The 26964-nt window shown below is 42.0% G+C and overlaps 1 pseudogene; it reads right to left on the bottom strand.

The window, feature by feature from the left end:
• Positions 1-654: 654 nt before the first annotated feature.
• LOC113177682 (cyclin-T2 pseudogene) lies at positions 655-23340 on the bottom strand (annotated as a pseudogene).
• Positions 23341-26964: the final 3624 nt, after the last annotated feature.

The raw sequence follows: 26964 nt of genomic DNA, 5'->3' as shown, positions 1-26964 counted from the left end.
TTGGTTTGACATTAACAAATAATATCAATCAAAATGCACCCACTATTATGGCTAGACAAGGTTTTAGGAAAGGAAAAAGATTAGAAAAACAAGAACAAGTTATAGCAGCACCAATGCAAATAAATCAAGGAACAGACAGACATGGGTTGGATTTTCACAAAGGGCCACTGAGACAATAAAAATTACATGGAAATCAGAAAGACCAGTATAGGTTCCTCAGTGGCCCTTGACTAAAGAAAAGATATAAGTAGCCCATGATCTGGTCAAACAACAATTAGCGGAAGGACATATACAACCTTCTGTATCTCCCCATAATAATCCCATTTTTGTCATCAAAAAGAAATCTGGTAAATGGAGATTATTGCAAGATTTAAGAGCCATTAATAATGAAATGGTCATTATGGGACCTGCACAATCGGGGATTCTTCAATTGTCTGCTTTGCCAAAAACCTGGTATGTTTTAGTTATAGATATTAAAGATTGTTTTTTTTTCAATTCCAATTCATCCTGAGGATAGTCCACGTTTTGCATTTACTATCCCTGCACTGAATCATGAAGGTCCTGATCAGAGATATGAATGGAAAGTATTCCCTCAAGGGATGGCTAACAGCCCAACTATGTGTCAAACTTATGTTAACAAAGTAATCCAGCCACTTAGAAATCAAAATCCTGGGCCAGACGCTGGGAGGGGGGCTGCGAAGTTGTCTTCGAGGACACGCTGGCTGAACTGCTCCTACCGCTGCTGGCCATCTTAGAGCCTGGCGGGTGAATCTGTACGGGCCCCACTGCTGACCTCCTGGCTGCAGGTACTAAAATTCAAAGACAAATAATTAATTGAGGTGATCCAACATGGCGGTGGGAGGAGAGGCAGCGCTTTCAGTACCCCCTCAGTGATGGGGTCAGAGAGATGCATAGATATGCTTAGATTCTACCTGCTGAGAATCTCCTAACAAAATTCCACTGAAGAGAGACTGGCTGGGAGTTACTAGGATTTTTGGAGGTGACAGTTTGCCCCATATAAGTGAATCCCCGCCATGAGATGCAGAGGTCCAGACCCGCCAGCCGCTGTCTGCGCGACTCGGCTACCGTGACTGGGCAGCTAGCCTCCGAGACACACCTTGGCAGGAAGAGGTGTCTAGCCAAGCCTTCATGAAATAGCGAGCCGGGAGCTGAGGCCAACCAGGGATGGACCAGTCCCACCCCTCCCTTCGGACACTCCAGCAAGGATCCTGGGGCCTGCCATAGCAGAGAGGTGACGTCACTGGAGTTCAACCGACGGAATTATTTCCCAGTGGAATCCACTTTAGCAGATGTGTGACTCCCACCCCATCCAGTTACAAGCAGCCAGGAAACCTCAGGGATCTCTCCAGGGGCTTGTCTGTAAGGAAGCAGAGGGGATTCCCATTCCCCAATCCCCCATATCACCAGCGGTGACTCCCAAGGTCTTAGCCACCAGTTTACCACAGTACTGGGGCTTAAATGGGACGCACGATGGGGCTGAAGGGTAACTAGATATTTGGGGAACTGCTACCGGTGAACAGGACCTGGCTGGCCAGCTGACAGGAGGAAGGGGGGGGAGGGGCCGGAGAAGTGAAACGGCTCTGGACTGACAAGACTGAGAGACTCCCAGGAGCTGCCTTACAGGGATTGCTATTGGCACATAGAGGGCAGAAGCTCGACTCGGAGGGCACAGCTCCGCCTACTGGAAGAGAAGAAAATGGATCTCTAAGACTTCAATTTTTTTCTTCTCTCTCTGTTCATTTCTCCCCATTTCCTTCTTTATTTCTTTCCCATTTCAAGTTTTATTGTTCTTTTCATTCTCCTCTAATCTATCTCTCTCTCCTTCTTACTTTTTAAGAGCACCTTCCTTCCCCTACCCCCTGACTTTCATCCCAAGCATTACGTCTTCCATTACATGTAATTGTCTAAATGCAAATAGGTGAATGTTTCGAGGCTGTCTATAGGGCTCCTAAATACCTAGCTACTACCAACACCCTGATCCAATCACCTGTTAGTAGCCCCCTTCAGTAGAGCAATCTTCTAAAGTAGCCAAGACATACTAACCCTCATACCATCATAGCACCTAACCTAAACATAAAGTCCTAAGAACAAACCACAAATCACTATATGCATACAGAATCTGGAAGTCTTTAATGAATTGAATGAATCAGCTTTAAAGTACAATAAAACCCAACATTTCTAGACATAGTCTCCCACCACAAAGGAGACACAACAGAGATATACAAAACCAAAACAAATTTATAGGAGAAAGCAGAAACACGGCAGTCAAACAGAGCTGGAAAGTAACGTGAACAACGTGAAAAAACAAGGGAAAAAAGAATAACAAACAATGCAGGACAACTTAAATCTACAGGAGGACCTAGAAGCATCAGAAACATGGACAGGGAAAGAACTCAAGGCATACCTAACTCAGATGGAACAGAATCTTAGAGAAGACATGAGACATTTAGTCCAAGCAATGAAAGTATATTTTGAAAACGAATTAAACAAACAAATTCAAATGGCAAAGAAGGAGATTTACCAGGAGATTAAAAAAAAATCAAACAGTAATCCTAGAAATGCAGGAAACCATAAACCAAATTAAAAACTCAAATGAGAATATTACAAATAGACTAGATCAAGTAGAAGTCAGAACATCAGATAATGAAGACAAAGTTTATCAACTTGAAAAGAATATAGTCAACACAGAAAGGATGCTTAAATCTCATGAGCAATCTATCCAAGAGATATGGGATGTCATAAGAAAACCAAACTTGAGAGTCATTGGGATAGAAGAAGGCATAGAGGTTCAAACCAAATGAGTGGACAACCTATTAAATGAAATAATCCTAGAAAACTTCCCAGAGATGAAAGATGGAATGGATTGCCAAATCCTGGAAGCCTATAGGACACCAAACATTCAAAACCGTAATAGACCAACTCCAAGATACATAATTATGAAGATATTCAACATACAGAACAAGGAGAGAATATTAAAAGCTACGAGAGAAAGGAGTCAGATTATATTCAGGGGTAAACCAATTAGGTTAACGACTGATTTTTCATCACAGATGTTGAAATCAAGAAGATCGTGGAACAACGTATTGCAAACCCTGAAAAATAATGGATTCCAACCAAGAATACTGTATCCAGCAAAATTAAACTTCAGATTTGACAAAGAAATTAAAATATTTCATGATAAACAAAAGCTAAAATAATTTGCAGCAGAAAACCAGCACTGCAAAGCATTTTGAGCAAAATACTACAAGAAGAGGAATTGAAAAGTAGCACCCAAAACTAACAGTGGGAGGTATCTCAGTAAAAGGGAAAAAAATAAACAAAGAGGAAAAACTAGCTAAACTAAAATAAATAAATAAATAAACATGACTGGAAGTACAAACCATATTTCAATTGTAACCTTAAGTGTTAATGGCTTAAATTCACCATTCAAGAGACATAGGCTAGTAACCTGGATTAAAAAAACAAATCCAACAATATGCTGCCTTCAGGAGACTCATATGATAGGAAAAGACATACACAGGCTGAAGGTGAAAGGTTGGGAAAAATCATACCACTCACATGGCCCTTGGAAGCAAGCAGGAGTGGCCATACTCATATCGAATAAAATCAACTTCAAACTTAAGTTAAACAATAGGGATAAAGAAGGACACTACACATTGTTAAAAGGAACCATCCACCAACAATACATAACAATTATCAATTTGTATGCACCAAACAATGGTGCTGCAACATTCATAAAACAACTCTCCTCAAGTTCAAGAGTCAAATAGACCACAACACAATAATCATGGGTGACTTCAACACACCACTCTTGCCATTAGACAGATCCTCTAGACAAAAGCTGAATAAAGAAACTATAGAACTCAATAACACAATCAATAACCTAGACTTCACTGGCATATATAGAATATATCAACCATCATCAAGTGGATACACGTTCTTCTCAGCAGCACACGGATCCTACTCAAAGATAGACAATGTATTATGTCATAGGGCTACTCTTAGTAAATATAAAGGTGTGGAGATAATACCATGCACCATGTCTGATCATAATGGAATGAAACTGGAAATCAATGATAAAAGAAGGAAGGAAAAATCCTGCATCACCTGGAAAATGAACAACATGTTACTGAATGATCAATGGGTTACAGAAGACATAAAGTAGGAAATAAAAAAATTCTTAGAGATAAATGATAATACAGATACAACATATTGGAATCTATGGGACACAATGAAAGCAGTTTTAAGAGGGAAATTCATTTCCTGAAGTACATTCCTCAAAAAAAAAAATGAAAATAAAAAACCAACAAATAAATGAACTCACACTACATCTCAAAACCCTAGAAAAGGAAGAGTAAAACAACAGCAAATGTAGTAGAAGACAAGAAATAATTAAAATTAGAGCAGAAATCAACAAAATTGAAACAAAAAATTGAAAAAATTGATAAAACTCAAAGTTGGTTCTTTGAAAAAATAAATATGATCGACAGACCCTTAGCCATGCTAATGAAGAGAAGAAGAGAGAGAACTTAAATTTCTAACATACGGGATGTAAAAGGCAATATCACAACAGACACTACATAGATACAGTAGATAATTAGAAAGTATTTTGAAACGCTATATTCCAATAAAATAGAAAATAGTGAAGATATCGACAAATTTCTTAAGTCATATGATCTGCCCAGATTGAGTCAGGAAGACAGACACAATTTAAACAGACCAATAACAAAGGAAGAAATAGAAGAAGCCATCAAAAGACTACCGACCAAGAAAAGCCCTGCACTGGATGGGTATACAGCTGGGTTTTACAAAACCTTCAAAGAAGAATTAATACCAATACTTTTCAAGCTATATCAAGAAATATAAAAAGAAGGAACTCTTCCAAATTCATTCTATGAGGCCAACATCACCCTGATCCTGAAACCAGACAAAGACATTTCAAAGAAAGAAAACTACAGACCAATATCTCTAATGAACTTAGATGCAAAAATTGTCAATATAATCCTGGCGAATCAGATACGAAAGCATATCAAACAAATTGTGCACCATGATCAACTAGGATTCATCCCTGGGATGCAAGGCTGGTTCAATATACAGAAATCAATAAATGTTATTCACCACATCAATAGACTTAAAGATAAGAACCATATGATCATCTTGATAGATGCAGAAAAAGCATTCGACAAAGTACAGCATCCCTTTATGTTCAAAACACTAGAAAAACTAGGGATAACAGGAACTTACCTCAACATTGTAAAAGCTATATATGCTAAGCCTCAGGCTAGCATCATTCTAAATGGAGAAAAACTGAAGGCATTCCCTCTAAAATCTGGAACAAGACAGGGGTGTCCTCTCTCACCACTTCTATTCAATTTATTTCTTGAAATACTAGCCAGAGCAATTAGACACACAAAAGAAATTAAAGACATAAAAATAGGAAAAGAAGAACTTAAATTATCACTATTTGCTGACAACATGATTCTATACCTAGAAGATCCTAAAGGGTCTACAAAGAAACTACTAGAACTAATAAATGAATTCAGCAAAGTGGCAGGATATAAAATCACCACGCATAAATCAAAGGTATTCCTGTATAACAGCAAAAAAACTTCTGAAATGGAAATGAGGAAAACCACCTGATTCACAATATCCTCAAAAAAAAAAATAAAATACTTGGGAATCAACCTAACAAAAGAGATGAAAGATTTATACAATGAAAGCTACAGAACCCTAAAGAGAGAAATAGAAGAAGATCTTAGAAGATGGAAAAATATACCCTGTTCATGGATAGGAGAACTAACATTATCAAAATGGTGATATTACCCAAAGTTCTCTACAGATTCAATGCAATGCCAATCAAAATCCCAATGGCATTTCTTGTAGAAATACATAAAGCAATCATGAAATTCATATGGAGAAACAAAAGACCCAATATAGCAAAAACAATGTTAAGCAGGAAGTGTGAATCTGGAGATATAGCGATACCAAATTTCAAACTGTACTACAGAGCAATAGTAACAAAAAGAGCATGGTACTGGTACCAAAACAGGCGGGTGGACCAATGGTACAGAATAGAGGACACAGAGACCAATCCACAAAATTACAACTTTCTTATAATTGAAAAAGGGGCTAAAAGCATGCAATGGAGGAAGGATAGCATCTTCAACAAATGGTGCTGGGAAAACTGGAAATCCATATGAAACAAAATGAAGCTGAACCCCTTTCTCTCGCCATGCAAAAAAGTTAACTCAAAATGGATCAAAGAGCTTGATATTAAATCAGAGACTCTGCACCTGATAGAAGAAAATGTTGGCTCTGATCTACATATTGTGGGGTCGGGCTCCAAATTCCTTAATAGGATGCCCATAGCCCAAGAGTTAATAATAACAAGAATAAACAAATGGGACTACTTAAACTAAAAAGTTTTTTCTCAGCAAGAGAAACAATAAGAGAAGTAAACAGGGAGCCTACATCCTGGGAACAAATTTTTACTCCTCACACTTCAGATAGAGCCCTAATTTCCAGAATATACAAAGAACTCAAAAAATTAAACAATAATGTAACAAATAACCCAATCAACAAATGGGCCAAGGACCTGAGCAGACACTTCTCAGAGGAGGACATACAATCAACCAATAAGTACATGAAAAAATGCTCACCATCTCTAGCAGTCAGAAAAATGCAAATCAAAACCACCCTAAGATACCATCTCACTCCAGTTAGATTGGCAGCCATTATGAAGTCAAACAACAATAAGTGCTGGCGAGGATGTGGGGAAAAGGGTACACTTTTTCACTGATGGTGGGACTGAAAATTGGTGCGGCCAATTTGGAAAGCAGTATGGAGGGATCCAACATGGCGGCCGGCGAGCAAGCAGCATTTCCTATACCTCCGCAGTAACAGGATCAGAGAGACACATAAATACACTTGCATGGGACCTGCTGAAGATCTTCTAACAATATTCCACGGGAAGGAGACCTGCCGATAACTAGTAAGTCTGTGTGAGGGGTCAGTTTGCCCCAGGCGACTGAATCTCCGCAACTCGGATCAGGGACAGATTCCTGCCGGTCACGGCGGCGGCTGATCTGGGCCCTGCAGGACTGAGTCTGGGATCGGCCTCAGGCGGTTCAGCGCTAGGATCCACACTCCTACCACCCCACCCCCCTCCAGCCGGTTCGGAGCAACTCGGATCAGGAACACAATCCCGCCGGTCACGGCAGCAGCTGATCTGGGCCCTGCAGGGCTGAGTTTGGGATCGGCCTCAGGCGGTTCAGCGCTAGGATCCACACTCCTACCACCCCACCCCCCTCCAGCTGGTTCGGAGCAACCCGGATCAGGAACACAATCCTGCCGGTCACGGCGTTTGCTGATCTGGGCCCTGCAGGGCTGAGCCTGGGATCAGCCTCAGGTGGTTCAGCGCTAGGATCCACACTCCTACCACCCCACCCCCCTCCAGCCGGTTCGGAGCAACCCGGATCAGGAACACAATCCTGCCGGTCACGGCGTTTGCTGATCTGGGCCCTGCAAGGCTGAGTTTGGGATCGGCCTCAGGCGGTTCAGCGCTAGGATCCACACTCCTACCACCCCACCCCTCTCCAGCTGGTTCGGAGCAACCCGGATCAGGAACACAATCCTGCTGGTCACGGCGTTTGCTGATCTGGGCCCTGCAGGACTGAGTCTGGGATCGGCCTCAGACGGTTCAGCGCTAGGACCCACACTCCTACCACCCCACCCCCCTCCAGCCGGTTCGGACTAACCCGGATCAGGAACACAATCCTGCCGGTCACGGCAGCGGCTGATCTGGGCCCTGCAGGGCTGAGTCTGGGATCGGCCTCAGGTGGTTCAGCGCTAGGATCCACACTCCTACCACCCCACCCCCCTCCAGCCGGTTCGGAGCGACGCGGATCAGGGTCACAATCCCGCCGGTCACGGCAGCAGGTGATCTGGGCCCTGCAGGACTGAGTCTGGGATCGGCCTCAGGCGGTTCAGCGCTAGGACCCACACTCCTACCACCCCACCCCCCTCCAGCCGGTTCGGAGCAACTCGGTTCAGGAACACAATCCTGCCGGTCACGGAGTTGGCTGATCTGGGCCCTGCAGGGCTGAGTCTGGGATCGGCCTCAGGCGGTTCAGCGCTAGGACCCACACTCCTACCACCCCACCCCCCTCCAGCCGGTTCGGAGCAACTCAGATCAGGAACACAATCCTGCCGGTCACGGCGGCGGCTGATCTGGGCCCTGCAGGGCTGAGTTTGGGATCGGCCTCAGGCGGTTCAGCGCTAGGATCCACACTCCTACCACCCCACCCCCCTCCAGCCGGTTCGGAGCGACGCGGATCAGGGTCACAATCCCGCCGGTCACGGCAGCGGTTGATCTGGGCCCTGCAGGACTGAGTCTGGGATCGGCCTCAGACGGTTCAGCGCTAGGACCCACACTCCTACCACCCCACCCCCCTCCAGCCGGTTCGGACTAACCCGGATCAGGAACACAATCCTGCCGGTCACGGCGGCGGCTGATCTGGGCCCTGCAGGGCTGAGTCTGGGATTGGCCTCAGGTGGTTCAGCGCTAGGATCCACACTCCTACCACCCCACCCCCCTCCAGCCGGTTCGGAGCAACCCGGATCAGGAACACAATCCTGCCAGTCACGGCGGCGGCTGATCTGGGCCCTGCAGGGCTGAGTCTGGGATCGGCCTCAGGCGGTTCAGCGCTAGGATCCACACTCCTACCACCCCACCCCCCTCCAGCCGGTTCGGAGCGACGCGGATCAGGGTCACAATCCCGCCGGTGACGGCAGCAGCTGATCTGGGCCCTGCAGGACTGAGTCTGGGATCGGCCTCAGGCGGTTCAGCGCTAGGACCCACACTCCTACCACCCCACCCCCCTCCAGCCGGTTCGGAGCAACTCGGATCAGGAACACAATCCTGCCAGTCACGGAGTTGGCTGATCTGGGCCCTGCAGGGCTGAGTCTGGGATCGGCCTCAGGCGGTTCAGTGCTAGGACCCACACTCCTACCACCCCACCCCCCTCCAGCCGGTTCGGAGCAACCCGGATCAGGAACACAATCCTGCTGGTCACGGCGGCGGCTGATCTGGGCCCTGCAGGGCTGAGTCTGGGATCGGCCTCAGGTGGTTCAGCGCTAGGATCCACACTCCTACCACCCCACCCCCCTCCAGCCGGTTCGGAGCGACGCAGATCAGGGTCACAATCCCGAAGGTCACGGCAGCGGCTGATCTGGGCCCTGCAGGACTGAGTCTGGGATCGGCCTCAGGCGGTTCAGCGCTAGGACCCACACTCCTACCACCCCACCCCCCTCCAGCCGGTTCGGAGCAACTCGGTTCAGGAACACAATCCTGCCGGTCACGGAGTTGGCTGATCTGGGCCCTGCAGGGCTGAGTCTGGGATCGGCCTCAGGCGGTTCAGCGCTAGGACCCACACTCCTACCACCCCACCCCCCTCCAGCCGGTTCGGAGCAACTCAGATCAGGAACACAATCCTGCCGGTCACGGCGGCGGCTGATCTGGGCCCTGCAGGGCTGAGTTTGGGATCGGCCTCAGGCGGTTCAGCGCTAGGATCCACACTCCTACCACCCCACCCCCCTCCAGCCGGTTCGGAGCGACGCGGATCAGGGTCACAATCCCGCCGGTCACGGCAGCGGTTGATCTGGGCCCTGCAGGACTGAGTCTGGGATCGGCCTCAGACGGTTCAGCGCTAGGACCCACACTCCTACCACCCCACCCCCCTCCAGCCGGTTCGGACTAACCCGGATCAGGAACACAATCCTGCCGGTCACGGCGGCGGCTGATCTGGGCCCTGCAGGGCTGAGTCTGGGATTGGCCTCAGGTGGTTCAGCGCTAGGATCCACACTCCTACCACCCCACCCCCCTCCAGCCGGTTCGGAGCAACCCGGATCAGGAACACAATCCTGCCAGTCACGGCGGCGGCTGATCTGGGCCCTGCAGGGCTGAGTCTGGGATCGGCCTCAGGCGGTTCAGCGCTAGGATCCACACTCCTACCACCCCACCCCCCTCCAGCCGGTTCGGAGCGACGCGGATCAGGGTCACAATCCCGCCGGTGACGGCAGCAGCTGATCTGGGCCCTGCAGGACTGAGTCTGGGATCGGCCTCAGGCGGTTCAGCGCTAGGACCCACACTCCTACCACCCCACCCCCCTCCAGCCGGTTCGGAGCAACTCGGATCAGGAACACAATCCTGCCAGTCACGGAGTTGGCTGATCTGGGCCCTGCAGGGCTGAGTCTGGGATCGGCCTCAGGCGGTTCAGTGCTAGGACCCACACTCCTACCACCCCACCCCCCTCCAGCCGGTTCGGAGCAACCCGGATCAGGAACACAATCCTGCTGGTCACGGCGGCGGCTGATCTGGGCCCTGCAGGGCTGAGTCTGGGATCGGCCTCAGGTGGTTCAGCGCTAGGATCCACACTCCTACCACCCCACCCCCCTCCAGCCGGTTCGGAGCGACGCAGATCAGGGTCACAATCCCGAAGGTCACGGCAGCGGCTGATCTGGGCCCTGCAGGACTGAGTCTGGGATCGGCCTCAGGCGGTTCAGCGCTAGGACCCACACTCCTACCACCCCACCCCCCTCCAGCCGGTTCGGAGCAACTCGGATCAGGAACACAATCCTGCCGGTCACGGCGTTTGCTGATCTGGGCCCTGCAGGGCTGAGTCTGGGATCGGCCTCAGGTGGTTCAGCGCTAGGATCCACACTCCTACCACCCCACCCCCTCCAGCCGGTTCGGAGCGACTCGGATCAGGTTCACAATCCCGCTGGTCACGGCAGCGGCTGATCTGGGCCCTGCAGGACTGAGTCTGGGATCGGCCTCAGGCGGTTCAGCGCTAGGACCCACACTCCTACCACCCCACCACCCTCCAGCCGGTTCGGAGCGACGCGGATCAGGTTCACAATCCCGCCGGTCACGGCAGCGGCTGATCTGGGCCCTGCAGGGCTGAGTCTGGGATTGGCCTCAGGTGGTTCAGCGCTAGGATCCACACTCCTACCACCCCACCCCCCTCCAGCCGGTTCGGAGCAACTCGGATCAGGAACACAATCCTGCCGGTCACGGCGGCAGCTGATCTGGGCCCTGCAGGGCTGAGTCTATGAACGGCCTCTAGCGGTTTGGCGCTAGGACTTTGGCAGCGCTTAGGGCGGAGTTTCAGCTTTGAGACAGAGGAGAGAAGTGGTCCAGTTTGGTTCCAGACACTGGTCGGACCACAGAGGAGGACAACAGCCGCCATTTCAAAGAGATGATGTAATCATCCCCATGTTCTACTGATCACAGCTCATTCAGTTACGGAAGAGGTGATTTCAGGCTAGTAAATTTCAAAAACACAACAGTTGCACCAAGCAGAAAGAAGCGCGTGCAGTATGAAAAGACAAGGAAAGAAAGGATCACAAGCAATGCAGGTCAACTCAACTTTAGAAGAGGTAATAGCTGCAACAGATGGAATATCAGATAAAGAGTTCAGGATATATATGCTTCAGATGATCTGGAGTCTCAAGGAAGACATGAGACAGCAAAATCAGACAATGAAAGATCACATTGACAAACAAATCCAGGAAGTAAAAGATCAATTTCACAGGGAGATAGAGGTAATAAAAAACAAACAAATAGAAATACTAGAAATGCAGGAAACAATAAACCAACTTAAAAACTCAATTGAGAATACTACCAGCAGAGTGGATCACTTAGAAGATAGAACATCAGACAATGAAGACAGAGTATTTCAACTTGAAAAGAACATAGATAGCTCAGCAAGTCTACTAAGAAACCATGAGCAGAACATTCAAGAGCTATGGGATAATATCAAAAGACCAAACTTAAGAGTCATTGGGATACAGGAAGGCACAGAGCTCCAAACCAAAGGATTAAGCAATCTATTCAGTGAAATAATACAAGAAAACTTCCCAGACATGAAGAATGTGACAGAATCCCAAATCCTAGAAGCCTACAGGACGCCGATGGTGCAAAATCATAAGAGATCCACACCTAGACACATTATAATGAAGATGTCCAACATACAGAATAAGGAGAGAATTTTAAAAGCTGCAAGAGAAAGAAAGCAGATTACATTTAGGGGTAAACCAATCAGGATAACAGCTGATCTCTCGACACAGACTCTGAAAGCTAGAAGATCCTGGAATAACATATTTCAAACACTGAAAGAAAATGGGTTCCAACCAAGAATCGTGTATCCGGCGAAATTAAGCTTCAGGATAGAAGATGAATTTAAAACCTTCCATGATAAACAAAAGTTAAAAGAATTCGCAGCTAGAAAACCATCTCTTCAAAAAATCCTTGGCAAAACATTACAGGAAGAAGAAATGGAAAATAACATTGAAAACCAACAATGGGAGGTAGGACAGTAAAGGGGGGAAAGTAGTCAAAGAGGATAACAAACCAGGTTTAGTAACATCAATAAACAAATATGGCTGGAAGAACAAATCATATCTCAATAATAACCTTAAATGTTAATGGCTTAAACTCACCAATTAAGAGACACAGGCTAGCAGAATGGATCACAAAACAAGACCCAACAATATGCTGCCTACAGGAGACGCATCTGATAGGAAAAGATATTCATAGACTGAAGGTGAAAGGGTGGGAAAAATCATACCACTCATATGGACTGCGGAAACAAGCAGGAGTGTCCATACTCATATCTAATAAAATAGATTTCAAGCCAAAGTTAATCAAAAGGGATAAAGAAGGACACTTCATACTGCTCAAGGGAACCATACACCAACAAGACATAACAATCATAAATATATATGCCCCAAACAACGGTGCTGCTATGTTCATCAAGCAAACGCTTCTCAAGTTCAAGAGTCTAATAGACCACCATACAATAATCATGGGAGACTTTAATACACCTCTCTCACCACTGGACAGATCTTCCAAACAAAAGTTAAATAAGGAAACTATAGAACTCAATAACATAATTAATAACCTAGACTTAATTGACATATATAGACTATACCACCCAACATCAAGTAATTACACTTTTTTCTCAGCAGCACATGGAACCTTCTCAAAAATAGACCATATATTATGTCACAGGGCAACTCTTAGACAATATAAAGGGGTGGAGATAATACCATGCATCTTATCTGATCATAATGGAATGAAACTGAAAATCAATGATAAAAGAAGGAAGGAAAAATCAAGCATCACCTGGAGAATGAACAATAGGTTGCTTAATGATCAATGGGTTCTAGAAGACATTAAGGAGGAAATTAAAAAATTCCTAGAGTCAAATGAAAACACAGACACAACTTATCGGAATCTATGGGACACATTGAAAGCAGTTCTAAGAGGAAAATTCATTGCTTGGAGTTCATTCCTCAAAAAAAGAAAAAACCAACAAATAAATGATCTCATACTTCATCTCAAAATCCTAGAAAAAGAAGAGCAAAACAACAGCAAAAGAAGTAGAAGGCAAGAAATAATTAAAATCAGAGCTGAAATTAATGAAATTGAAACAAAAGAAACAATTGAAAAAATCGACAAAACTAAAAGTTGGTTTTTTGAAAAAATAAATAAAATTGACAGACCCTTAGCCATGCTAACGAAGAGAAGAAGAGAGAGAACCCAAATTACTAGCATACGGGATGAAAAAGGCAATATCACAACAGACACTTCAGAAATACAGATGATAATCAGAAATTATTTTGAATCCTTATACTCCAATAAAATAGAAGATAGTGAAGGCATAGATAAATTCCTTAAGTCTTATGATCTGCCAAGACTGAGTCAGGAAGACGTAGACAACCTAAACAGACCAATAACAATAGAGGAAATAGAAGAAACCATCAAAAGACTACCAACTAAGAAAAGCCCAGGACCGGATGGGTATACAGCAGAGTTTTACAAAACCTTTAAAGAGGAACTAACACCAATACTTTTCAAGCTATTTCAGGAAATAGAAAAGGAGGGAGAACTTCCAAATTCGTTCTACGAGGCCAACATCACCCTGATTCCGAAACCAGACAAAGACACTTCAAAGAAAGAAAACTACAGACCAATATCTCTAATGAACCTTGATGCAAAAATCCTCAATAAAATTCTGGCGAATCGGATTCAAATACATATCAAAAAAATTATACACCATGATCAAGTAGGATTCATCCCTGGTATGCAAGGTTGGTTCAATATACGGAAATCAATAAATGTTATCCACCACATCAATAGACTTAAAAATAAGAACCATATGATCATCTCGATAGATGCAGAAAAAGCTTTCGACAAAGTACAGCATCCCTTTATGTTCAAAACTCTAGAAAAATTAGGGATAACTGGATCATACCTCAACATTGTAAAAGCAATCTATGATAAGCCACAGGCCAGCATCATTCTGAATGGAGAAAAATTGAAGGCATTCCCTCTAAGATCTGGTACAAGACAGGGATGCCCTCTCTCACCACTTCTGTTCAACATAGTCCTGGAAACACTGGCCAGAGCAATTAGGCAGACGAAAGAAATTAAAGGCATAAAAATAGGAAAAGAAGAACTTAAATTATCACTATTTGCAGATGATATGATTCTATACCTAGCAGACCCAAAAGGGTCTACAAAGAAGCTATTAGAGCTAATAAATGAATTCAGCAAAGTGGCAGGATATAAGATCAACACGCATAAATCAAAGGCTTTCCTGTATATCAGCGACAAATCCTCTGAAACGGAAATGAGGACAACTACTCCATTCACAATATCCCCCCAAAAAATAAAATACTTGGGAATCAACCTAACAAAAGAGGTGAAAGATTTATACAATGAAAATTACAGAACCCTAAAGAAAGACATAGAAGAAGACCTTAGAAGATGGAAAAATATACCCTGCTCATGGATAGGCAGAACCAACATCATCAAAATGGCGATATTACCAAAAGTCCTATATAAGTTCAATGCAATGCCAATCAAAATCCCAACAGCATATCTTGTAGAAATCGATAAAAGAATCATGAAATTCATATGGAATAATAAAAGACCCAGAATAGCAAAAACAATACTAAGCAGGAAGTGTGAATCAGGCGGTATAGAGATACCAGACTTCAAACTATACTACAGAGCAATAGTAACAAAAACAGCATGGTACTGGTACCAAAACAGGCGGGTGGACCAATGGTACAGAATAGAGGACACAATAACCAATCCACAAAACTACAACTATCTTATTTTTGATAAAGGGGCTAAAAGCATGCAATGGAGGAAGGATAGCATCTTCAACAAATGGTGCTGGGAAAACTGGAAATCCATTTGCACCAAAATGAATCTGAATCCCTATCTCTCGCCGTGCACAAAAGTTAACTCAAAATGGATCAAGGAGCTTGATATTAAATCAGAGACATGGCATCTGATAGAAGAAAAAGTTGGTTATGATCTACACGCTGTGGGATCGGGCTCCAAATTCCTCAATAGGACACCCATAGCGCTAGAGTTAACAAATAGAATCAACAAATGGGACTTACTCAAACTAAAAAGTTTTTTCTCAGCAAAAGAAACAATAAGAGAGATAAACAGGGAGCCTACATCCTGGGAACAAATCTTTACTCCACACACTTCAGATAGAGCCCTAATAACCAGAATATACAAAGAACTCAAAAAATTAGACAATAAGATAACAAATAACCCAATCAATAAATGGGCAAAGGACCTGAACAGACACTTCTCAGAGGAGGACATACAATCAATCAATAAGTACATGAAAAAATGCTCACCATCACTAGCAGTCAGAGAAATGCAAATCAAAACTACCCTAAGATACCATCTCACTCCAGTAAGACTGGCAGCCATTAGGAAGTCAAACAACAATAAGTGCTGGAGAGGATGCGGGGAAAAGGGCACTCTTGTTCATTGCTGGTGGGACTGCAAATTGGTGCAGCCAATTTGGAAAGCAGTATGGAGATTTCTTGGAAAGCTGGGAATGGAACCACCATTTGACCCAGCTATTCCCCTTCTCGGTCTATTCCCTAAAGCCCTAACAAGAGCATGCTACAGGGACACTGCTACATCGATGTTCATAGCAGCTCAATTCACGATAGCAAGACTGTGGAACCAGCCTAGATGCCCTTCAATAGATGAATGGATAAAAAAAATGTGGCATTTATATACTATGGAGTATTACTCTGCATTAAGAAATGACAAAATCATAGAATTTGGAGGGAAATGGATGGCATTAGAGCAGATTATGCTAAGTGAAGCTAGTCAATCTTTAAAAAACAAATACCAAATGACTCCTTTGATATAAGGGGAGTAAACAAGGACAGGGCAGGGACGAAGAGCTTGAGAATAAGATTTACATTAAATAGGGATGAGAGGTGGGAGGGAAAGGGAGTGAGAAGGGAAATTGCATGGAAATGGAAGGCGATCCTCAGGGTTATACAAAATGTCATATAAGAGGAAAGGAGGGGCAAGACAAGATAATACAAATGGAAGAAATGATTTACAGTAGAAGGGGTAGAGAGAGAAAAGGGGAGGGGAGGGGAGGGGAGGGGAAGGGAGGGGGGATAGTAGAGAATTGGACAGACAGCAGAATACATCAGACACTAGAAAGGCAATATGTCAATCAATGGAAGGGAAACTGATGTGATACAGCAATTTGTATACGGGGTAAAAGCGGGAGTTCATAATCCACGTGAATCAACCGTGTAATATGATGTATTAAGAACTATGTAATGTTATGAACGTCCAATAAAAAAAAAAAAAAAAAAAAAGAAAGCAGTATGGAGATTCCTGGGAAAGCTGGGAATGGAACCACCATTTGACCCAGCTATCGCCCTTCTCAGACTATTCCCTGAGGACCTTAAAAGAGCATACTATAGGGATACTACCACATTAATGATCATAGCAGCACAATTCACAATAGCTAGACTGTGGAAGCAACCTAGATGCCCTTCAATAGATGAATGGATAAAAAAATGTGGCATTTATACACAATGGAGTATTATGCAGCACTAAAAAACACAAAATCATGGAATTTGCAGGGAAATGGATGGCATTAGAGCAGATTATGCTAAGTGAAGCTAGCCAATTTTTAAAAAACCAATGCCAAATGTCTTCTTTTATTTAAGGAGATCAACTAAGAACTCAGCAGGGAGGAAGAGCATGAGGTAAAGATTAACATTAAACAGAGACGAGTGGTGGGAGGGAAAGGGAGAGAGAAGGGAAATTGCATGGAAACGGAAGGAAACCCTCAATGTTATACAAAATCACATATAAGAGGTTGTGAGGGGAAAGGGGGGGGAACAAGGGAAAGAACTGAACAACAGCAGATGAAGTAGAGAGGGAAGATGGGAGGGGAGTGGAGGGGGGATAGTAGGGTATAGGAAAGGTAGCAGAATACAACAGTTACTAATATGGCATTATGTAAAAATGTGAATGTGTAAGTGATGTGATTCTGCAATTTGCATTTGGGGTAAAAATGGGAGTTCATAACTCACTTGAATCAAATGTATGAACAATGATATGTCATGAGCTTTGTAATGTTTTGAACAACCAATAAAAAAAGAAATCAAAATCCTGAACTACAAATATTTCACTATATTGATGATGTATTATTAGCACACAAATATAAAAACACATTGCTAGAATGTTATGCTACAGTTACAAACTTATTAAAAATTATAATCTAGAGATAGCAATAGATAAAGTACAATTAAATTTTCCAATTAATTATTTAGGAGTTCTATTATCCTCAACCATGGTCCATCCACCAAAAATTCAAATACGAGTAGATCAACTCAAATCACTTAATGACTTTCAAAAGATATTAGGAGACATAAATTGGATAAGGCCTTATCTAGGTATACCAACAGGAGAGTTAGGACCTTTATTTGATATCCTAAAAGGTCCATCAGATCCAAATTCATCCCGAATGTTAACACCTGAAGCATGAAAGGCATTAAAAGTCATTGAAACATATATGGAAAATATGCATTTGGATAGAATTGATATAAGTTTGCCTTTATTATTTATTGTACTACCAACAAAAAATATTCCTACAGAAGTATTTTGGCAAGAAGGTCCATTATATGGATACATTTATCTTATTCTCCTAACACTATTCTTACTAGGTATCCTGAGGCTGTAGGACAATTAATACTCAAAGGAATAAAAGCAGCAAAGAGAGTGTTTGGAATTTCTCCCAATAAAATTATTATTCCATATATTATGGATCAAATTGATGAGTTAGGTAATGAGTTAAATACTTGGGCAGTAATCATGTGCAAATCTAATGTTTCATTTGATAACCACTTACCATCTAATCCTTTATTGTCTTTTTGGTCATCGCATCCTGTCATTTTTCCAAAAATGACAAGAAAAACACCTATCATGAATGCTCCAAATATATTCAGTGATGGGTCAAATAATGGTACAGCAGCAATAGTTACACCTGATCAAACTTTTACATTTTTAGTACCCAAACAATCAGCTCAAAAGGTAGAGCTTAATGCAGTATTACAAGCTTTTGTGAAGTTTAAAGATTCTGTGTATTTAATTTATTTTCCGATAGTCAGTATATAGTTAATGCTATAGATCCCTTGAAGATGCTGGTAGGATTTCCCCTTCCTCTACTGTTTTCTCTTTGCTTTCCACTATACAAAGTCTAATCTGGGACAGAAAAAATCCATTCTTTATAGGACATATTAGGGCACATACAGGATTGCTTGGAGCCCTTAGTTTGGGCAATGATTTAGCAGATAAAACTACACACAGCATACATATTTTCTCTACACTAGGAGAAGCTACAAATTTTCATAAAAAGTTCCATGTCAATGCTAATACTTTACAAAAGCATTTAAAAATAACTAAGGAACAAGCTAGACAAATAATAAAACAATGTCAAAATTGTGTGACCTTTTTACCACAAGTTAATCTTGGAGACAATCCTAGAGGACTGATACCTAACCATATTTGGCAGATGGATGTCACACACTTGCCAGAATTTGGAAAGTTAAATTATTTGCATGTTATAGTTGATACTTCTCCTGGATTTTTGATGGGCTCTCTTCATGCCAGAGAAAAAACTAAAGATATTGCTTACAAAATTTTGCCACTGTTGGCTTTCCAAAACAGTTAAAAACAGATAATGCCCCTGGTTATACTTCTACCTCTTTTAAACAATTTTGCTCATCATTTGGCATTACTCATATAACAGGAATCCCATACAATGCACAGGGACAAGGCATAGTTGAAAGAGCTCATCAAACTATTAAAATGTACTTATTAAAGCAAAAAGAGGGAATTGGGAAGGGGTATATATTTCCCAAAGATAAACTTAAAATAACCCTTTTTACTCTAAACTTTTTAAATTTGGATTCATCAGGACTTAGTGCTGTGGAAAGGCATATGTGTCCAAAAAATGTACATAAGCCTAAGGTACTTTGGAAGAATATTCTAACAGGATAATGAAAAAGTCCTGACCCAGTAATTGTCTGGAGTCAGGGGTCTGTTTGTGTGTTTCCACAGGGAGAACAGCAGCCGATTTGGATTCCAGAGAGATTAACTAAAGTGCTGACCCAGTGATTATCTGGAGTCAGGGGTCTGTTTGTGTGTTTCCACAGGGAGAACAGCAGCTGATTTGGATTCCAGAGAGATTAACTAAAGGGATTTCTACAGACCAAAAAGAAGATGATTTGGTTCAAATTCATAACAGCTGATATCCAGAACTCCAGTTTGGTACCTTTACATCTGTGACAGAACCAGGATGCTTTTTTCAATATCTATTTTATTATTACCCTTTCCCACATCATGAAGTTCTATTTTGTTTTTTGAGGTCATACAGACCTAGGTCAATGTTTTGCTGATTAGTTCTATTTTTTACTATAGAGTTTTTAAACATTGCAATGGAGATTTCACCTGTAAAAAATTATAAGGCCTTTACTATTATGTTATGTGTTGTATGTATTATATTATGTGTGCACACTTGTGTTTTATGTTATATGTTTGAATGTACGCATGTCCATATATCATATATGATGAGTGCTCATGAAAAATGGATCCAAATATTTTTTTTATTCACATGATTTAAATGGTTTAATTTAAATTGGGTAAACAGCTGTTGAGGATTGTTTTAATATGTGAACAAAAAAGGGGGTTAACAGATCTGTTTGTTTACTTTCACCTTTCGTTTTCATTATATTTAATAATTCTGTTCAAGATAATGTAAATTGTTCAGAAAATTGTTTTCTTTTAGTGCCTTCTGGAATGTTACATAATTTTTTCTTTAGCCATTATTGCCAGAATTCCTATCTTCATCCCAGTGCCAGTGAAGACAAAGATAAAACCAATCTACAGCTTCTGCAATAGCTATCACTGAACTGCTTGCAGAACTTGCCTGAACTGTGTATCACTTGTATGCATTGTGAACTCACTTGTATGCATTGTGAACTATCTGTTGGTGCAGTGACTTGTGGTAGTGTTGGGGTATTTTTGCTGATGGTGTCATCAGTGGTACAATTTTTCCAAAAGGAGCCATCACTGAACTGCTTGCAGAACTTGCCTGGACTATGTATCACTTGTATGCATTGTGAACTCACTTGTATGCGTTGTGAACTATCTGTTGGCTCAGCAACTTGTGGTAGTGTTGAGGTATTTTTGCTGATGGTGTCATAGGTGGTACAATTTTTCCAAAAGGAGCCATCAATTGGCTTGGTGTATCTTCCTCCCTTCTGCGTGTGATGGTCGTTCAGCTAATATTTGGGGGCCAACAGAGGTGAGGCAAAGAACCTCACCCCCCCGCTGGTACAAAGACCTATCCACAGGTGTGGCTGTATGTTGGTCTGGTAGTCAATGACGGGTAAGATCCAGTTGCAATGGTACCAGCCTAAGACAGGAGGCTGACGCCTTGTGGTCAGCTCATCCGATGACGGGTAATAACCATATGTAGTATTCAACCTAAGGCAGGCATGGTCCCAAAGCCACATGCTTGTTGTTTAAAAAGAGAGGGGGAGATGTTGAGAGCCACAGCCGAAGGGGCCCCAGCAAACTTCTAGCTGCCAACTGATTGGATCCTCTGCAGTGATGCTCATTGGGCTGTTTCCCCACCCTTTCAGACCACGGAGCTGCTCATTGGGGGACTTTTTTGGCTCCACCCATGTGACCCAGCTAATCGGCCTCAAGAGCAGGAGGGGTGGGGGAGGTTGAGAGGCTTGTGGGAAGCCAGTGGTGGCAGTTGGGCTCTGAGGGTTTTCCTGAGGAGCTGTGTGGTGCGGTGTGTGTGTTCTAAAAATAAAGTTTGTTTCTTTTGACAAGTGGCTCCTGAATTGTGCCCAGCCAGACTGCGGCACATATTCTGGCTGATGGTATAACAGTATTTGTGATTGGCATCAGAACTGTTGTTTCCATTGGCTTCTTGTACAGTTTCATGAGGGTTCTGAGATGTCCATAGCCCACCTGAAATTTTGTAACTTTTGCTCATTTTAGAGTGATGGTTGTGAGAAGCATCATTGATATGAAGCTTCCTCCTTCAGGACCTGGAACTAGAGGAAATGCCATCACTGCTCAGTCTAACAGGACTCTTCAAAACAGTGGGTGGCATTCCATCAGCACTGTGTTTACTGCCACCACTGCTCCTGCCACTATGTGGATGGGAATGCTTGTGACTGCTGGTGTGGTAGTGGTTAGCAGGATGCTCCTGGTGCTTTTCCTTATTTATGGTCTCTGCTATATATGGGCTTAAATGCTTGCTCTTCCCACTGCCTTGATCAAAACTGTGTCTTTATGAATATGAAACTTTGTCTTCTTCTCCAGTTCTTCCTTACTAGTGCCTGTATCAGTGGGTAGTATTGGAATCCATAATTTCAGTGATCCACTCTTTTCCTTTGTCTCTCCTCTGTATTTTCAGGTTTTTTAGTATTTGTGATAGGAATTTTCATTTTAATAAAAGAAGTTACAGAACTGCTGCTGGCTGCTTGTGACTGCATGTGTTTGTGTTGCTACTGTAACTGGACATCTATATAATTATCTCCTTATACAAGACCTAGTTTCTAGCTTGTGTTTTTCTCTATATTTATCTAAATAAAAATTTGGAGGAATATTCCAGGAGTAGCAGAAATAGGCTCATGGTATTTACTGCTCCCTGTTTTATGAGTATATTCTTGATTAACAGAAGAATGATCAGAAATTTTGTCAGTTCTATCATGTAATCATGAATGCAGAGGTACAGAAGGTCCCTGCTGGAAGTTGATATTGTATTAGCTACTAGAAAAATATATTTCCAATTTCTATGACTATATTAGTTCTGTCCTTGCTGATTCTTGATGTTGAGGCCATTATTGGTGGGATGACAAACTGTATGAGGTACTGGGCATTCCTGTTGCTAGCACTGATGAATTATCAGATGTATGGCTATCCTGAACAGATATATTTCCTGAATTTATGGGTCCCAGTGCAGGGAATGCTGATGTAGATGCTTTCTGAAAACTTGGGTTTGTAAGCACACCTGTGACACTATCTACTAATATGGAATTCTGGACTAAAGCTGAACCAGGAAGTGGTGTCTCTCAAACTTGCCTGTCTTCTTTTGGTTTCTTAGCTGCCTGATTAGCCCTCCAGTTTCAAATCCTCTTAGGTATTTTCTCCAATAGTTTTAGAAACTCAGTTTTTAGCTCATTTAGTTTTTTAGCTAATTTAGAGTAACTGTAGGATCCACATATTCCCACCAATGCTTTCCATCAGTCAATACAGGAATCTCCCAACTAGACTATTTGCCAAATGAATGCATGCACGTGTTATCACTGTTTGTATTGAAGACAGAAGGTTGTAAGAGGTAGACTGTTGGTAATTATGAAATAGGATGCCCTTGCCAAATCCTTGCTTGCTCTTACTAACTGGGTACATTTCACCACATCTGTGTATGGGTGTTTAATGGTGATCTCAAAACCTAGTGTTTGTGACATTATTATTTCAAGTAAAATCATTTTTAAGTCTGCTGAAGCATCACATTTTGTATGTATCCAACAGTGGCACAAGAAGATTAAGATAAACGTGCTACTTTGATAACATGTTGAAGTTTTTGAGCCTGTTCTTCTACTTTGCAGCCAAAAATAATGCAGTAGGTGATATTCTATGTCTGCTGAATTTGGTGAAAAGAATAGTGCATACAAAACTTGTGCATATAAACAATTACAGTGTTTATTGTAAGATTAAAGACATTGAGACACTTTCCTATGTTCTGGATAAGTTTGGGTGCTGGCTGGCAGTATGAGAGTTCTTTATCAGTCTCCACTCCAGTGGCAGCTTGGCGTGTTCTGCAGCTATTCCCAAGTATAAAAGGATTGAGAAGAAGCTCCACAGCCCCACACCATGACATGTCCTCCTTTACCCTGCTCCCTCACCCAAGTGATTTACTTTGCCACATACTTCCTGCCATGCCATCTGGTACCCCCATCTGGAACCTCTAAACTGAGACTCATGAACTGAAATCTCTAAAACTGTGAGCCCAAACAAACATTTTCTCTTTATAAGTTAATTATCTTATATATTTTGTTGTAGTGATGGAAATCTTAAGAGAAAAAAAATATATATATTTGGTATTGGGCATTGAACCCAGGGCCTCATACACATTAGGCAAGCACAGAGTGACATCCACAGCTGCTTTTAAATTTTTTAATTTTAAAACAGTACATTACTAAGTTTTTCCGGTTGGCTTTGAACTTTTGGTTCTCCTGCTTCAGATTCCCTAGTAGCTGAAAATGCAGGAATGTAATCACAACACTCAGCTCACATTCGTCCCTTCATAAGGAAGACTCCTCTGAAAGAATGGTATTAATCCATGTGTGAGGATGGTGCCCTATTGACCCAATACCTCCCATTAGTCTCTACCTCCCAAACTGCTGCTTTGGAGAATCATATTTTCAATACATGAACTTTGGAGGACAATTCAAACCACAGCTGTTGGTTGGTTTGTCATCTCGTTATCAGTGGAAGATTTTTAACTCATGGGTCTGGGAATAGTGGGCAAGGTGTGAGTTTCATGGAGTCTTTTCCCTGAAGTTTTACTTGTCCCAACAGAGGTAGTAACTATGTAGGTAGTTTCTCCTACATAGTCTCAATCTGTGGCATTCATAACTTATCCATGGCTTTGATCCCACACTATTTTTTATCCTTGGATTCTCCAGGTAGAGTTTCCCTAAATAGTTCCACATAAGGAGCCCTTACCCAGGATTTTTAGATGATCCTTTAAATGAAAAACTGCAAGAAAACAGCTTGAACTTGAGGAAATATGGGGAATGAAAAAAATTTTTTTAAAGTTTGATTTTGACTCAAGGAGAAATAATAGTTTTACAGAAATTCAGGGGCCAGTGGATACTTTGAAGGACTAGAAAGTTGAATTTATCTATAGGCTCTAGTTCTTTGCCAAAGAAAAGGGACAGGGTGTACAGGCGAATAAGAAGACAACTGAGTTCTTATGAATTCTCAGAGAATATACATTTGAAAAGGAAGCCTTGCAAGTGGTCAGGTGAGGGATCTTCCTTTGGTTTAGTGATCCTATGAATCACGAACTTATGCTGGTCTACTTGTTTTCTGTATAACTCTTGTCCCAGAATTTCAGTTGTCCCCAAAAGCAGAACATGACACTTGGGTGCAGGCATTGTATTTTGGGAAGTGATCCCAGAAAGTTTATTTTGAGAAGAGATCAGGAACTCAGGGGACTGGGTAATAAAAAAAGGATAATCAACCTTAGGATGAAGTATTGAACTGTTTACCACTGAGGACAATGGGGCCTCAATCTAGTTGGAGGTCCTCTACCTCCCTTCAGAGGCTGGAATGCTGGGAATTGGCCCACTAGTGTCTGTCAACTATTATCAAGTTTTTGTGACTGCCATTGCTGATTGTATAATTGGCATAGATGTTTTCCACATCTGTAGGGCTGAGAAGGTAGGTTGGTGGTGGAGCATTTGTTAGCATGTGCAAGACTCTGGGTTCAATCTCTGCTACCATGAAAACAAAAGTCTTACATGTCTGTATGAGAACGTTCACAACTGTTAAAGGAGATTCTTCTATTCAGGGATTGTTACATCTAATTGATCTCAGTTCCCTTCTGGCTGGCTCAACAGAAACAATTATAGAATTCTAGAAAAAGAGGAAAGATTTAATAGTTTTTGGAGAACTTAGAATGGACAAGGTCAATGAGATAGAAAGAAGAGTCCTGGACTGAGTACTGGGCTTTAAGGATTGGTTTATCTTTCAAAAAGTCTGATGATGAAAAAAAAATCACTATATGAGGTGCAACTATCTACCAGATATAGAATAAAGTTCCATATGACCATTATTTTCTTTGAGAGTATAATTTCCAAGGTTTAAAAATTATTACCTATATCCATATACATTTACATAAAAAGATGGTTAGATGTATTTGTTTTTACCTGAAATAAAAAACCTATGGGCTAGGGCTATAGCTTAGTGGCAGAGCACTTGCCTAGCACATGTGAGGCACTGAGTTTGATCCTTAGCACCACATAAAAAATAAACAAACAAAATAAAGGTATTTCAACTACAATAAAATAAAATAAAATAAGCCTCTACATATATTCAGTTAATGAATCCTAGGGGGCCCCATGCACACTTGAGTTCATGTATGACACTTACAATAGATATTCATATCCAGCAGGAAATGGTCGAATTTCTACTTACAACACTTTTATGTAACAAAACCTGTTTGAGGACTGGGGATATAGCTTAGTGGTAGAGTGCTTGCCTAGCATGCATGAAGCTCTGGGTTTTGCCCCAATACTACCAAGAATGTAAAACAAACAAAACACTTAAATAGTACAAGGTCCTAATTTGGAGGTAGATTATCTTTTTTTTGAGAGGGAGGAAGGGAGAGAGAGAGAGAGAGAGAGAGAGAGAGAGAGAGAGATATATATATATATAGAGAGAGAGAGATTGATTTATTCTTTAGTTTTCGGTGGACACAACATCTTTATTTTATTTGTATGTGGTACTGAGGATCAAACCCAGCGCCCTGTGCATGCCAGGTGAGCGTGCTACCACTTGAGCCACACCCCCAGCCCCATGGAGGTAGATTATCTTTTAAAGTTATCTTCTCAATTAGTTATTTTGAACTATAATAATAATAATGGCACTTATTTAGTACTTGCCATGTGGCAGCATGGATCTGTTTTAAAACCCACCCTAGGGACTGCAGAGTTAATAGGAACCAAGTAATAGAGTCTGTGTACTGTGACACCAGAGGAAAGATAAAGAAGATGAAGATGAGAAAGAAGTGGCCAGCTACAGGACAATGCTTTGCTTGAATCACTAGGAGATTCTCAATGGGGACCTCTGAAAGATATGATAACCGTCAGAGAATAGTCAACTTCAATCACCTGCCAGCTCAGGGTGTCTTGTAACTATACTGAAAATGCAGGAACCTTTCACTCCTCCCTTCTCACTGATAGAAAATTCAGATGGGAGAGAGAAGTTATCAGTTTAAATAAAATCTGGAATTTTCATTATTTTATGAAAGGAGGCTTTATTTTCAGAATCAAGATAGTATTTTCAAAGCTGATTATTTGAAAAAAACCTTTTAAATGCACAAAATATAGCACAAAATTCATCAGTTAACCTATTTCTAATTAACAGTTTGGGAAAGATTTTCTTACTGATTTAAAAAAACAGTAAAAAATTTAAAAGAACAGTATGAGGTGAAAACAAAGATTCTTTCTGATATATCCCATGAGAATTATTTGTTTAATATATCAGATGTGCACATAGTATTTAATTTGCACAATACTATAATATGTCCTATTATTTTTGAGTAATGTTATGATTTTAAAGACGTGTAAACTAAGATACAGATAAGTTTTCTTATATACAGCCAGTAAACTCAATATTCATAATATTTGAATCCCAAATTTCAGTATTTAAGACAGTTTATAAGGTGTCTCAATATAATGTTATATTATGCAAGTACATTAAAAATCCCA

This window comes from Urocitellus parryii, chromosome 2 (assembly GCF_045843805.1).
Source record: "Urocitellus parryii isolate mUroPar1 chromosome 2, mUroPar1.hap1, whole genome shotgun sequence".
Classification (NCBI taxonomy): Eukaryota; Metazoa; Chordata; class Mammalia; order Rodentia; family Sciuridae; genus Urocitellus; species Urocitellus parryii.
Note: the sequence above shows the minus strand (reverse complement) of the source record. Positions and strands in the feature narration are given on the sequence as shown.